General features: G+C 38.1%; 1 non-coding gene across 1 annotated transcript; it reads left to right on the plus strand.

The window, feature by feature from the left end:
- The first annotated feature begins 2,949 nt into the window (after positions 1-2,949).
- TRNAW-CCA (transfer RNA tryptophan (anticodon CCA)) lies at positions 2,950-3,023 on the plus strand. The gene has a single exon. It is a non-coding gene; the product is annotated as a tRNA-Trp (tRNA).
- Positions 3,024-16,674: the final 13,651 nt, after the last annotated feature.

The raw sequence follows: 16,674 nt of genomic DNA on the forward strand, positions 1-16,674 counted from the left end.
TATTGATCATTACGTAGAATTCAATTAAGATATTGTATGAAAGTCTCGTTTCCTCTTTTTTTTTTCAGACTGGAAGGATTTTGAACTAGATAAGTTCAAATAAAATAAGTTGTTTCATAGTTGGCATGGTGAGTCGTATACATACTGAGTTGGTTTAGATCAATCTTAACCCGATGTTTAAAAATCAGTTATAAACTAATTAATAGAAATTTTTTATATAAATATTATAAGTTATAAGAAATCCGATAAGATAATAAGAAGATTAGATGAATAAAAAAAATAGAAAATCGTGCATTTGCGCGGAATCATTGTTGCTAATTCGCAACCGCGACAAGATCAACAATTTCGTGGGCTTGAGCTTCTGCTGCTGACATAAAAGCATCCCTTTCCATGTCTTCGGATACAAGCCATACAGGTTTGCCCGTTCTTTGTACATAAACTCTTGTGATAGTTTCGCGCAGCTTTAAAATCTTCGTACCAAAATATACAAAGAAACCATCTAATTGATCACGACGCACAACGAGGATCGTATCCATGCAATTTTGCATTTCTCGACAAACATACTTAGTTTTGTTATTCTAAGTGGTTATTCCAGTCTGGGTAATCAAGAACTTCTTATTCTTAACTCATGGGTTCGAGAATTCCTATAAAACTTAAGTGACACAATAAAAGCTTTTTCCATTCTTTTATTAACAGATTTATGTATAGGATTCCATTCGACCCATGGGTGGGAACTAATGATTGGTTCTCTCTATAAAGATTTTGGATTTGCTCAGAATGATCAAATTAAATCTGGTCTTGTTTCCACATTTCCAGTCATTTTAGATACTATTATAAAATATTGGATTTTCCGTTATTTAAATCGCGTATCTCCATCACTTGTCGTGATTTATCATTCAATGAATGACTGAAAAAAAGATCCGCGGGTTAGGTCAAATTGGAAAGTTTGTTATTTTTATTTTTTACAAAAGCAAGCTAAACAACATTCCAATCTTTTTCTTTATCGCCACCACCCAAGAGATTCTTCCCATATTCCAGGAATAGTTTTTCAGTAAATAGCCGAATCATGGATAGGGAACTAACTATGCCAGTGACCTACCAAAATTTATTGTAGAAATTGAATTTTCAGGTCCAATAAATGAATCTTTTTCCTATTTTTTTTACTAAACTAAAAAGGAAAGAAAATCCATGGACCGACCCCATCGTCTCCACCCCGTAGGAACTACAAGATCACCCCAAGGACGCCTTCGGCATCCAGGGGTCGCGGACCGACCATAGAACCCTGTTCAAAAAGCGGAACGCATTAGCTATCCGCTCTCAGGTTGGGCAGTAAGGGTCGGAGAAGGGCAATCACTCATTCTTAAAACCAGCATTCTTAAGACCAAAGAGTCGGGCGGAAAGGGGGGCTCTCCGTTCCCGGTTCTCCTGTAGCTGGATCCTCCGGAACCACAAGAATCCTTAGTTAGAATGGGATTCCAACTCAGCACCTTTTGAGATTTTGAGAAGAGTTGCTCTTTGGAGAGCATAGTACGATGAAAGTTGTAAGCTGTGTTCGGGGGGGAGTTATTGTCTATCGTTGGCCTCTACGGTAGAATCAGTCAGGGCCTGAGAGGCGGTGGTTTACCTTGTGGCGGATGTCAGCGGTTCGATTCAGCTTATCTCCAACTCGTGAACTTAGCCGATACAAAGCTATGCTATATGATAGCACCCAATTTTTATAAAGAAGTATCGTTAATTCCTTCATGTTCGTTCCAAGTTCGAAGTACCATTTGTACAAATAAGAATCCCCCTCGTTACAAGATTTCTTCTTCATATAGATAGATATAGGATCTATGGAGCAATTACTTAGAAGTACATTTTTTGAAATAGCCCTTCCTATCTGATAGAAAAGGATCCCATGATCCTGAACCGATCTTACCTGGGATCGCAAATCCCAAGTTTGTCTATGAAGAGCAGATCTAATTATATTAGTGTCTATAATGGATTTCTTTTGTATAATACTAATCGATAGGGCCTCATTGGTAAGTGCTACAAGATCTCGTACATTGGAACCCATAGTTATGGTTATGCACCCGAGTCCATTAGTATGGAACATTCTCTTTTCCAAGTGAAATCCCCTAGTATATGAAAGAGTGAAAAAGTGCTTTCGTTGTTGTGGAATAAGAAGCCTTCGTATCTTAAATTAAAAAAGAAAGAGCTCCTATCAACTTGTTCCGACCTAGGATAATAAGCTCATGAGCTTAGTCTTACTTCACCTCCGAGAAATGAAAGAAAACTTCCATCTCCAAATTTAACTCAGACGTAGCTCGCTTCTTTTGGGGTGTGAAGCCGTGTCAAACCAAACTACCCAACAAGCATTAGCTCTCCCTGAAAAGGAGGTGATAAAAGAAAGAAGAACTCTCTAGTATCCCCATAAGGATTAAAATCTTTTGATTTTTTAGTATAAGTAAAAATAACTACACGTTTGGCTTTTCGGGAACGAATTCCATACTTCTGTTCGTCTTTGTTTCCCTCTTCGAGGTCTTGGATTTCATCGATTAGTTTGTAAGGCCATCGAGGAACTTGTTTTTCGATTTCCTTTATTACAATACATTTTTTTTAATTGTTTTATCCTTCAGATCTGTTCGAATTGCGTCAAATAAGAATTGAATTTTTTTAGGCGTTATGTGTGCATATTCCGGAAAGAATACAAGTCCTTCAAAATTCAAGGCTGATACTGATTTTTCAGAAAATTTATGGATTAAGTTAAAAAAAAAAACTAGTTCGGATATTTATTCCAATTGACTATTTCATCGAAAACTTACAGCAGCTTGCCAAACAAAAGCTAAAAGAAAAAAGAGTAAGGGTATTACTGGCATAATATCTACAATTGGATTCAAAAAAGCATAGGCTTCGGGTAATTTTGCCAAAATATAATATTATTATGTTATTAAAAAAAATAAATAATAAGCGCTCTTAGTTCAGTTCGGTAGAACGTGGGTCTCCAAAACCCGATGTCGTAGGTTCAAATCCTACAGAGCGTGATTCCATTCTTGTTATATTGAGAATGACAATGAAATAATTAAACAGTAGTTTAAAGGCTGAATTTGACCTCCTATTTTTTTATGGGAGAGGCTATAAAATATATTGGGGGTGGACGAATTTCTTCATATATATATATATATATATATATATATATATATATACATATATATATATATATATATATACATATATATATATATATGTATTATCTTTTTTATTCATTCTTTTAGTAATTCGCTCTCTTTTTTTATTTGTTTACTAATCTGACTAATATGGAACTTGGTAAGACAAGGGGGTTAAATAACTGAAAAATAAGATTAGTAAAGAATATTCTTTGAATGCTAAATTTACGTATTGAATTCTTTTTCTTATCCCCATAATTCAAAAAACAAAAATTTTAAAAGGTAGTTATTCTTTCCTTTTAAATTTTGCCGCCACTATCCACAAATTCATTAATCATATTTCTTTTGTTTTGTAGGAAATTGATGGGACAATTGAAGGAGGAAGGGTTCGGCCACTTCAAAAGAAGAGGAATATACACGTGTCTTCAAGGGGAATGCATTGGAAAATGTTGCCATGCAACATTGGAAGAAGAACACGCTTGGAAACTGAACCAACCCCATCATAAAAGTGATGATCCTAGTGCTCATCCCATGCTAAACCCCATCCGTTCATCTTACACCCACTCCATCAATCCACACCTTTCATTCACTCACCACCTCCCTATATAAGTGGTCCTTATTCCGTACTCCCTTCACATTCCACTTCCCATTCTTTGTACTCTCCACTTTCGACACCCAACTCCTCTTTCCCCATCAAAGACACACTTCCCACCTTCACATATCAACTCCTACTCATGGCATCATCGAGCTCCAAGAGGCAAAAGAGGAAGGAACCGGTGGAGAGCATCCCTTTCGATGAAGGGAGATTCAAAACTGCATTCCATGAACTCGAATTTGAACGGATAAAGCTCAAAAAGATATTTCCTGAGTTAACATTCCAGTTCAACGAGGATGAGTGCCCACAGATTCGAGAGAAGATTGAACAAAGAGGTTGGCAAAGACTCACGAACCCAGAATCAAAGATAAATGCAAACCTCATCAAAGAGTTCTATGCAAATGTGGTCAGAGAAGACAAAACCAAGGCCCCCACCTTCAAAAGTTATGTGAGAGGAACAGAGGTGGACTTCAGCCCCAACGCCATAACAAGGACTCTTCAGCTGAAATCGCCATATTTTGATGAGCCCAGTTATCATGTAAGAATAAGTAATGCCCCGACAATTGTAACAACCCCGGTTTTCGAGTACGCGAGATCTTTTCTGAAAGTACGAATTTCTCCGGAAGATTAGTAAGGGAAAAACCTTTGATATATCATCAAGTATCTCAATCCTCATTGTCATTATGTCATCTTTAAGTTAGAACCTTTTCCGAGACAAGCTCAATAACGCAATCACGAAGAACCTAGTTTTTGAACCGTATCGGTTAGGAGTTTTGATTTGGTTTTTCGTAAATAATCTCAGTTTGACAAACCGGAATCGATTTATGAGAGGAGAGAGATAATAGGATGATATTATCATTATATGAGTATTAGAAGCCTCTTGAATGATATTATAAGGTTACCTGATCAGTTTTAGTTAAAAACAGAAAACCGGTTTAACCGGGTTCACAATTTACTGGTGCAGCTTAGCACCAGCACTCTCTGATGACTTTAGCAATGCTAAGGCCTCATTATTCATGTTTCATTCTCATAATAAATATGTTACTTGTGTCATTTATGCTAGTAGCTCTGAAAATAATTTTTAGAGATGTTTTTGCAAGTGTTCCGATACATCTAGTTTTAGTAGTTATACACCTGAGATATTTTAATATTATTTTAATCCACCTCCAAGCCAACCAATCACAACTCACCCTATACCCCCAAAACCCCCAAGGCTGGCTCATTTTCACTTTGTGGCCGAAAATAGGTAGAGAGAAAAAGAGAGAAAAGTTCTTAGTTCCAAATCTTCAAAGCTTGATTTCTGCTGAACTAAAACTCAAATCAAAATTTCAATCCGACCAAAATGATCCTCTCTTCTTTCTCTACATGATCATATGACTTATCAAGGCTGGGATCAAGGTGAGTTGACTGTACCATCTCTCTTTTGATTCAGTTTCAAGGAAACATGCTTAAATATGTGTTTTCTTGATGTGATTTAGGAGGAAAAAGTGTTTAAGGACCACCTGAAAGTTTGATTGAATTAGGAGCAGCAAGACCAGGTAGGGTGTCACGAAATTAATCTTTATTATTTGTGTTTGAGTTGTGTGAATGTTGTATTATTTGGCTGTGCTAAAAATTGGTTGCATATATGATTGATTCTTGGTGAAAATTTGGTGAAATTTTGATGAAATTTGATGAAATTCAAGCTTTAAAGTTCATATTCTTGGGTAGCTGGAAAAACGAAACCCTAAGCTTAAATTGAGGTTCAATTTATGTTGAAATCATGTAGAAAAGATGGGGTTTTAGTGGCTGCAATTTTATTTTGAATTATGGTAAAAATCGGTTGCTGAAAAGACTGAAAAACGGGTAAAAACAGAGAAAGAATCTGAAGAACATGAAGAACACTTTGAGTGTGATGAAGAACAATGAAGAACAGGCCCTGGGAGTGTCGTGTAAATATTAGCTACGTAGGATGACGAGGATGTAAACTGACTTGATCTTGTGTAAACGCTACATGTTTTGTTATAGTGTACATGATGTATATTATCAGCTGTATTTCTATGTTTCTTTATGCCGCTTTTCTATTACTCCCAATGTATGCTTGTTTATTTTACCTGACCATCCGTAAACAAAAAAAAATTACTCGTAAAATTGGCATCGCTCTAACAAGGAACAGGCTCATATATTAAATAAATAATAATAATTAGGAAGGATAAGTTAGTAACACTTAGCTTCTTGTATGACCATGGCATACTGGAAGTTTGGTCGTTACAATTTGGTATCAGAGCAGTTCGTTCCCAATAGAGCCTGGGGAGTGAACTGACTATGCTTCATTGCATACTCTGTTGTGTGTCTCATGCTTATAGGATATCTATATGATATGTGTTGCATGATTGTCTCTGTGTTTTCATTCTGGGAGTGTTCACACTTGACTTGAAGTGTTAAGACTGATCACCTTAATAATGATTGTTTGGTGTGAACAGGACCATGATGGGTTCACGGAGACGAGGCGTACGGGAAGGAATTCCTAATGTTAACTACGAGAGGGAACAGGAAACGTTTATGACTACCATGAACGCTGTGGCTGAGGCAGTGCGTGAGGCTGCAGTAGCAGCGGCTAGGGCTGTTGATCATCTTGGAGTGAGAAACGAGAATGAGAATGAGCATGGGGAAGATAGTGGAAATGATGAGAATAACTTGGGGCATTTCGAAAGACCTATGACCCTTGTGACTTTTCTGAAGGTTAAAACGCCTAAGTTTAAAGGTACACTCGTTGCGACTGATGCTGACAACTGGTTTCGAGCTATCGAACGATCACTGCGAGCGCAGCATGTTCTGGAAGGCCAACACGTGGAGTTTGCTACTTATATGCTGGAAGGAGAAGCTGAGCATTGGTGGCAGGGGATACAGCGACTGTTGCAACAAGATGAAGGCGATATTCCTTGGAATACTTTTAAGGATGAATTTTATAAGAAGTATTTTCCGAGGGCAGCTCGTGACGCTAAGGAGATGGAACTTATGCAGCTGAAACAGGGTAACACAACTGTTGCAGAATATGCCCGTAAGTTTGATGACTTGTGCCGTTTCTCCAAGATCTGCCAAGGGAATCCTGCTGACTTTGAAGAATGGAAGTGTTTGAAGTTCGAAGGGGGCCTTCGTGAGGATCTGATGAGTTCAGTAGTTCCATTGGAGATACGAAATTTTGCTGAGCTGGTTAATAAGTGTAAGTTAGTGGAAGAATGTGCTAAGAAGGTAAGTGCCTCTAAAGCAAGTCGTCAAGGATTTCCACCAAGGAACTACAATAATTATAATTGGCAACCACGAAGGACAAACTTCAAGACACCTGGTGTGCCACATCAAAGAAACCCACAGGTTGGTAACATCCCTGCTCGCCCTATGGGAGGAAACGGAGGTAGACCGAGGCAGGATAATGGTAATCGACCTCAACAGGTGCAGGTGAACACTACATGCAAGCGATGTGGGAAGGATCATGGTATTAAGCCGTGTTTGTTTGGAACATTCAATTGTTATAGATGTGGAGGAACTGGACATATTGCTAAGGAATGCCCAAAGATATTCGCTCGGAATCCAGTACGAACCCAGCAACAAGGTCGAGTGTTTGCTATGACTGCTGATGATGCTATGCAATCAGACGCCCTGATCCAAGGTCAGTGTTATGTCAAGAATCGATTTCTAACTGTACTATATGACTCGGGTGCATCGCATTCCTTTATCTCTTTAACTGTTGCTCGTGAGTTGGGACTAGATTTCTCTGAGTTGAACTTTGATCTGATTGTCCATACACCTGCGTCCCAAAATGCTTTGACTAGTTTAGTGTGCCTGCAAGTACCATTCACTATTAGGAACAGAACTTTTATACATGATCTAATCTGTTTGCCTCTATGTGGTTTAAAAGTTATTCCAGGGTTAGATTGGTTATCTAAGTATCATATTTTCCTTGATTGCTATGAAAGAACTGCTGTTATTCCATCTGATAGTTTAGATATTAAACCATTTCTGTCTCATACTTTATATCTGAATTCTGTAAGAGTTGCATTAGATGGGAGTGATTGTGAGGGGTACGTTCTGTTAGCGGCTAGCTCGAGTGACAGTGAACTAAGCTTAGAACAAATTCGAGTGGTGAAGATATTTTCTGATGTTTTCCTGGACGACATACCTGAGTTTCCTCCTCAGCGAGAGATAGAATTCAACGTTGAACTTGTACCTGGAACCGGACCAATTTCCATAGCACCGTACCGGATGTCACCATTGGAACTTGCAGAGTTGAAGAAGCAGTTGGATGAGCTACTTGGAAAGAAATTTATTCGTCTCAGCGCATCACCTTGGGGAGCTCCGGTATTGCTAGTAAAGAAGAAGGATGGTGGAATGAGACTTTGCGTAGATTACCGACAGTTAAATAAAGTCACTATCAAGAACAAGTATCCACTTCCACGAATAGATGATCTAATGGATCAGTTAAAAGGTGCAACTGTGTTTTTGAAGATTGATTTGCGATTGGGCTATCACCAGATTCTAGTGAAAGAGTCAGATATACCAAAGACTGCATTTAGAACTCGATATGGTCACTATGAGTATACGGTTATGTCGTTTGGACTAACTAATGCTCCTGCGATTTTCATGGATTACATGAATCGTATTTTTCGTCCGTACCTTGATCAGTTCGTAGTAGTCTTCATAGACGATATTCTCATCTATTCGAAGACAGAAAGAGAGCATGAAGAGCATCTAAGGACTGTATTGCAGATACTAAGGACTCAGAAGTTATATGCTAAATTATCAAAGTGCGAGTTCTGGACAGAGAAGGTGGCATTTTTGGGACATGTTATATCACAGGGAGGAATTGTAGTGGATCTTTCAAAAATTGAAGTAGTAGTGCAATGGAAACCACCTACGACCGTTACAAAAGTTCGGAGTTTTCTCGAACTTGCTGGATATTACCGGAGGTTCATCAAAGAATTTTCACAGATAGCCTTACCTCTGACTTACCTTACACAAAAGGAAGTTCCGTTCGTTTGGACGGCTGAGTGTGATAGAAGTTTCAAGATGCTTAAGGAGAAGTTAACAACTGCACCTGTATTAGTACTACCCGACCCGCAGAAACCTTTTGAAGTATACTGTGACGCTTCTCATAAAGGACTTGGATGTGTGCTGATGCAAGAAAAAAATGTGGTGGCTTATGCTTCCCGGCAGCTGAGACCTCATGAACGAAATTATCCGACGCATGACTTGGAGTTGGCTGCAGTAGTGTTTGCTCTGAAGATCTGGAGACACTATTTGTATGGCGCTCAGCTAGAAGTTTTCTCTTACCACAAAAGTTTAAAGTACATCTTTGACCAGAAGGATCTTAATATGCGACAGTGAAGGTGGATGGAGTTCCTGAAGGACTATGATTTTAAGTTAAGTTATCACCCAGGAAAAGCGAACGTGGTGGCAGACGCTTTGAGCAGGAAGAATTTGAATATCTCTTGGATGATGATAAAGGAAGAAAAGTTACTCGTGGAATTTGAGGACCTTAAGTTGGCTATGACTGAGACGTCAAGTGGAGTCCGTTTAGCCCAATTGCATATAACACCAGATTTTAAGATTAGGATTCAGCAAGCACAAGCACAGGATTCAGAAATGATGACGATGCTGAGACGGATGAAAGTAGAGGAGCCAGAAGCTGTAATACTAGATCGTAGCAGCCTCTGGAGATACAAGAACAGAATTTGTGTGCCTAGCTCTGGAGATTTGCGGCAAAGGATTCTTGCAGAAGCTCATCAAAGTAGATCTTATATGCATCCTGGAGTAACAAAGATGTATCAGGATTTGAAACAAATGTTCTGGTGGCCGGGCTTGAAGAAAGAGGTAGCTGATTATGTCTCAAAATATTTAACCTGCCAGAAGGTGAAGGTGGAACACCAGAAACCGTCAGGAACCCTGCAACCCTTAGAAATACCACAATGGAAATGGGAGCATATCACTATGGATTTTGTCACGGGATTGCCAAGGACCTCAACAGGACACGATGCCATTTGGGTAATTGTGGACAGGTTGACAAAATCAGTGCACTTCCTTCCGATTCGAGTTGACTATACATTAGAAAGGCTGGCACAAATATATATTCAAGAAATCGTACGATTGCACGGAATACCTTCGTCAATTGTTTCAGATCGAGATCCGAGGTTTACTTCCAGATTCTGGGGAGCTTTCCAAAAAGCATTGGGAACAGAATTGCATATGAGTACAGCATACCATCCTCAGACAGACGGACAATCAGAGCGGACAATCCAGACATTGGAAGACATGCTAAGATCTTGTGTGATGGATAACCAAGGCAGTTGGGATAGGTATTTGCCATTGGTCGAGTTCGTCTACAACAACAGTTACCAACAAAGTATTGGGATGGCACCATATGAAGCTCTCTACGGAAGGAGATGTCAGACACCATTGTGTTGGAATGACGACGGAGAAGCTAGTGTCTTAGGTCCAGACTTAGTACAAGAAACTACTGAGAAGATAAAGGGGATCCACCAGAAGATCCAGACAGCACAGAGCCGTCAAAAGAGCTATGCCGATAATAGACGTAGACCCTTAGAGTTTAGTGAGGGAGACCATGTCTTTCTTAAAGTAACCCCGACTACTGGAATAGGTAGAGCCCTTAAGACTAAAAAGCTTAACCCTCGATACATAGGACCTTTCCAAATACTTAAAAGAGTCGGTCTAGTAGCTTATCAAGTAGCCCTTCCTCCATATTTGTCAAACCTTCATGATGTTTTTCATGTCTCGCAACTTAAGAAATATATTCCCAACGAGAGTCATATTTTACAACCAGAGACAGTACAGTTACGAAACGATTTGACATATCAAGCATCACCAGTTCGGATCGTAGAAAGAAGTGATAAGCAGCTAAGAGGCAAAATCGTTCGCTTGGTCAAAGTAGCTTGGGGACAAAGAGGAGAAGAAGAACACACTTGGGAATTGGAAGATAAGATGAAAGTTGATTACCCGCATCTATTCTCAGGTAACTGAAATTTTGAGGGCAAAATTTTCTTTTAGGAGGGTAGAATGTAACAACCCCGGTTTTCGAGTACGCGAGATCTTTTCTGAAAGTACGAATTTCTCCGGAAGATCAGTAAGGGGAAAACCTTTGATATATCATCAAGTATCTCAATCCTCATTGTCATTATGTCATCTTTAAGTTAGAACCTTTTCCGAGACAAGCTCGATAACGTAATCACGAAGAACCTAGTTTTTTAACCGTATCGGTTAGGAGTTTTGATTTGGTTTTTCGTAAATAATCTCAGTTTGACAAACCGGACTCGATTTATGAGAGGAGAGAGATAACAGGATGATATTATCATTATATGAGTATTAGAAGCCTCTTGAATGATATTATAAGGTTACCTTATCAGTTTTAGTTAAAACCAGAAAACCGGTTTAACCGGGTTCACAATTTACTGGTGCAGCTTAGCACCAGCACTCTCTGATGACTTTAGCAATGCTAAGGCCTCATTATTCATGTTTCATTCTCATAATAAATATGTTACTAGTGTCATTTATGCTAGTAGCTCAGAAAATAATTTTTAGAGATGTTTTTGCAAGTGTTCCGATACATCTAGTTTTAGTAGTTATACACCTGAGATATTTTAATATTATTTTAATCCACCTCCAAGCCAACCAATCACAACTCACCCTATACCCCCAAAACCCCCAAGGCTGGCTCATTTTCACTTTGTGGCCGAAAATAGGTAGAGAGAAAAAGAGAGAAAAGTTCTTAGTTCCAAATCTTCAAAGCTTGATTTCTGCTGAACTAAAACTCAAATCAAAATTCCAATCCGACCAAAATGATCCTCTCTTCTTTCTCTACATGATCATATGACTTATCAAGGATGGGATCAAGGTGAGTTGGCTGTACCATCTCTCTTTTGATTCAGTTTCAAGGAAACATGCTTAAATATGTGTTTTCTTGATGTGATTTAGGAGGAAAAAGTGTTTAAGGACCACCTGAAAGTTTGATTGAATTAGGAGCAGCAAGACCAGGTAGGGTGTCACGAAATTAATCTTTATTATTTGTGTTTGAGTTGTGTGAATGTTGTATTATTTGGCTGTGCTAAAAATTGGTTGCATATATGATTGATTCTTGGTGAAAATTTGGTGAAATTTTGATGAAATTTGATGAAATTCAAGCTTAAAAGTTCACATTCTTGGGCAGCTGGAAAAATGAAACCCTAAGCTTAAATTGAGGTTCAATTTATGTTGAAATCATGTAGAAAAGATGGGGTTTTAGTGGCTGCAATTTTATTTTGAATTATGGTGAAAATCGGTTGCTGAAAAGACTGAAAAACGGGTAAAAACAGAGAAAGAATCTGAAGAACATGAAGAACACTTTGAGTGTGATAAAGAACAATGAAGAACAGGCCCTGGGAGTGTCGTGTAAATATTAGCTACGTAGGATGACGAGGATGTAAACTGACTTGATCTTGTGTAAACGCTACATGTTTTGTTATAGTGTACATGATGTATATTATCAGCTGTATTTCTATGTTTCTTTATGCCGCTTTTCTATTACTCCCAATGTATGCTTGTTTATTTTACCTGACCATCCGCAAACAAAAAAAAATTAATCGTAAAATTGGCATCGCTCTAACAAGGAACAGGCTCATATATTAAATAAATAATAATAATTAGGAAGGATAAGTTAATAACACTTAGCTTCTTGTATGACCATGGCATACTGGAAGTTGGGTCGTTACAACAATGATGAACTTGAAGAAATTGTGAACGATATGTGTGTTATAGGATCTGACTGGGAAAGGTATTCGGATAGGAGATCCCGGTTCATCAGGAGAGGAGACCTCATCCCGGAAGCCAAGGGATGGTTTGAGCTCGTGAGGAGATCTATCCTCCCAGCCGCGAACAATTCTGAGGTTAACACTACTCGAGCTACTATGGTACATTGCTTAATAAAGGGTGGAGGCATCAATGTACACGAAATTATAGCTGAGGGGATTCAAGAGTCAGCCGAGAAGAATGATCTGGGTGCTAGACTTTGGTACCCCAGCACCATCCTTAGACTGTGTACAAAAGCCAAGGTAGTCGTCGAGGACAGCAATCCAAATTGGGTAAACCCTGGGAGGTTAGTCACGCTCCAGCGTATAACTTATGTGACACCTGCCCAACAGCAAAGAAGGCCCCAAATAGGGAAAAGAACATCACAGGAAGGACCTCATCAAGAAGAACCTCATCAAGAAGAATACCAGCAGGAAGAGTACTTTGATCCAACTAACATAAACCTAAATCACATTCAAGGAGCCATTTAGGATCTAGCAAGGAGATACATGGAGGGACAAGAACAACAACTACACATTCAATTCCAAAGGATGGATCGTCAAGAAGAACTCCTTTCTAATTGGATGAATCAACAAGGGGAGTGGCAGAAACAGCAAATGGAACACTACTCCCAGCTCACTCAAGCCATCAATCAAGTGACTAAAAGGCAAGAGTGTCAAGACAAACGCCTTCAAGAACTCAACCAACGTCAGCTAGCTCAGACGAAGGCATTCAATGAGTTCAGCGTACTTAATGAAGGACAACAACTACATAGGGAAGAGTTCAACATAAACACTCAAGCCAAGTTGAACTATATATCTGGGCATATGCATAATTTGCACTCTGCAATCCCTAGGTATGATACAGTCCAAAAAGATCTAACAGAACAAGAGGAAAGGAAGGTGAAAGAGCAAAAGGAAACATTGAAAAAGAAGATGGAAGATGCTGGCTTCTGGAATAAGTTGATTGAAAAAAGCAAGGGAAGTGGGGGTTCAAGCACTCAAGAAAGACACGAAGAGGACAAACAAGAGGGAGAGCATGGACACCCCGTGAGTAAAAGGTGGTGGAGTTCCCTCTTTGTTTCATCTTTTTCAAGTTTTAAATAAGGAAAATCATGTATGAAATAGAACATGTTTCCATGGTAGTTTAGGATTTTCAATTCTGTCTTTAGTATTTTCATTGCCTAGGTTTGTGCTTGCTAGTCTAATGTCACTACTGCATTCTCACCTTGCTTGTAACAACCCCGGTTTTCAAGAACACGAAATCTTTTCTGAAAGTACGGATTTCTCCGGAAGATCAGTAAGGGGAAAACCTTTGATATATCATCAAGTATCTCAATCTTCATTGTCATTATGTCATCTTTAAGTTAGAACCTTCTCCGAGACAAGCTCGATAACGCGGTCACGAAGAACCTGGTTTTTGAACCGTATCGGTTAGAAGTTTTGATTTGGTTTTTTGTAAATAGTCTCAGTTTGATGAACTGGACTCGATTTATAAGAGAAGAGAGATAATAGGATGATATTATCATTATATTAGTATTAGAAGCTTTTTGAATAATATTATAAGGTTACCTGGTCAGTTTTAGTTAAAAACAGAAAATCGGTTTAACCGGGTTTACGGTTTACTGGTGCAGCTTAGCACCAACACTCTCTGATGAATTTAGCAATTCTAAGGCCTCATTATACATGTACTATTCTCATAATAAATATGTTACTAGTGTCATTTATGCTAGTAGCTCAGAAAATAATTTTTAGAGATGTTTTTACGAGTGTTCCGATACACCTAGTTTTAGTAGTTGTACACCAGAGATATTTTAATATTATTTTAATCCACCTCCAAGCCAACCAATCACAACTCACCTTACACCTCCAAGACCTCCAAGGCTGTCTCATTTCATCATTTTGGCCGAAAATAACAAGAGAGAAAAGAGAGAAACTTTCATGAACTCTTAATCTTCAAAGCTTGATTTCTTCTGAACTAAAACTCAAATCAAAACTCCGATTTCACCAAAATGATCCTCTCTTCTTCCTCTACATAACCATGTAACTTATCAAGGATGGAAATAAGGTGAGATGGCTGTTCCTTTCCCATTTCAATTCGGTTTTCAAGGAAAACCATGCAAAACATGTGTTTTCTTGATGTTCTTCCTTAGGAATCATGCTTAACTTGACTTGAGGGCCAAGAAATGTGAATTTCCAGCAAGTCTAAGGTGAGATATCTCTTCCTAACATACAGAGTGAGATTTGGTCAGTTGAGAGTTTTTGGATTTAAAGTTGTTCTTGATGTGATTTAGGAGGAAAAAATGCTTAAGGACCACCTGAAAGTTTAACCGAATTAGGAGCAGCAAAACCAGGTAGGGTGTCACGAAATTAATCTTGATTATTTGTGTTTGAGTTGTGTGAATGTTGTATAAATTGGCTGTGCTAAAAATTGGTTGCTTATATGATTGATTCTTGGTGAAAATTTGGTGAAATTTTGATGAAATTTGATGAAATTCAAGCTTTAAAGTTCATGTTCTTGGGCAGCTGGAAAAATGAAATCCTAAGCTTAAATTGAGGTTCAATTTGTGTTGAAATCATGTAGAAAAGATGGGGTTTTAGTGGCTGCTAATTTATTATGAATTATAGTAAAAATCGGTTGCTGAAAAGACTGAAAAACGGGTAAAAACAGAGAAAGAATTTGAAGAATTTATGAAGAACATGAAGAACACTTTGAGTATGATGAAAAACAATGAAGAACACCTTTTTGATTCATAAAAGGGCAAGGAAGTAATTAATTTGGTGTTTGGGGGGTTATTTGGTAATTTCTGAAAGTTAGGGTGGTAAAAGTAGAAATATTAAAAGTTACGGGTGGTAAAAAGTGAATTTTAAAGGTTAAAAGTAAAAGTTAAGTTAATTTTCGAAAATTTAATGATAAAATAATAAAAAAATAATAAAATATTAAATAATAATATTTAATTAAAAATAATATTTTAATAAAAATAATAAAATAATGCAGAAAAGGCAGTTTTCTACAAAAGCTTTAGAAAGACAACTTTAAGCGCAGAATCTCATAATTACCTTCATAAAATACTTAGGGAGTGGTAAAAACATATTAGTGAGGCAAAGATAAATAAAAGATAAAAAGTTGAAGAAAAGATAAAAATCGAAGAAAAAGTCTGTAAAGTTTTAATGATAGAAAAACAGACAGAGACTAGTGAACGAACTAGGGCAACATAGTTAGTCCTGGAATTGCGAATAGGGTTAGGTATTATATGAAAAGTTAAACTGTTTCAGTATAGACTTAATGAACCTATACTTGGGACAGACTAACTATTCATACCGAAATTTACATAAGCTTAAAATACATACGTTAAACAGAGAAATCAGAGCAGAGTAAAGAAACACAGAGAACAGAGTAACCAGAGCAGAATAAAGGGATACAGAGAAAAGAGAAACCAGAATAGAGTAAAGAGATACAAAGAGAAAAGAGTAATATGATAAAGAGAAATGGTTTGAGCCAAGATATTGTAAAAGTGAAAGATGTAAAGTTTGTATAGTATGATTGAACAGAGAAAGAAAGAAGTACTGCATAAGAATGTGAAAGTTATGATGAATAATGAGAATGATAATGAATGATGATAATGAGAATGATTATGTGATGATCTACTGCGTGAAGGCAGTCAGATAGATGGTGGTACGACAACTGAGAACGCTTTCCTACGGTACAGATCCATATTTTATTTCTGTAAGGCAGAGGGGTTATTTCCTGCTACAGAAGTACCGTGACCACCTATTCCATTTCTCTAGTGGCAGAGGGGTTATTTCCTGTATACAGAAGGTGTGTCGGCGTACATCCCTGCAGTGGCAGATGTGTTATTTCCTGCGTGCAGTGGACCCTGTGGTGGCAGAGGGGTTATTTCCTGTACACAGGGGTATAGCCAATAGGAAAGCCTTATCCAGACAGAGGTTGCTGGATAATGTCGGGAGCGGGTTAGTAACCGACAGATGAGCTCATTACCTGCACTAGGGCTAGACATGCATCATACTTGGTTGCGCATTTCCTTTGTTATGTTTGTGGTATGAATGTATGCTTTCCTTATTTGTATTCCATTCTCTGCGCTTGTGATATTTTCTTGTATTC

Source organism: Arachis hypogaea, chromosome 15 (genome assembly GCF_003086295.3).
Source record: "Arachis hypogaea cultivar Tifrunner chromosome 15, arahy.Tifrunner.gnm2.J5K5, whole genome shotgun sequence".
Taxonomy (NCBI): domain Eukaryota; kingdom Viridiplantae; phylum Streptophyta; class Magnoliopsida; order Fabales; family Fabaceae; genus Arachis; species Arachis hypogaea.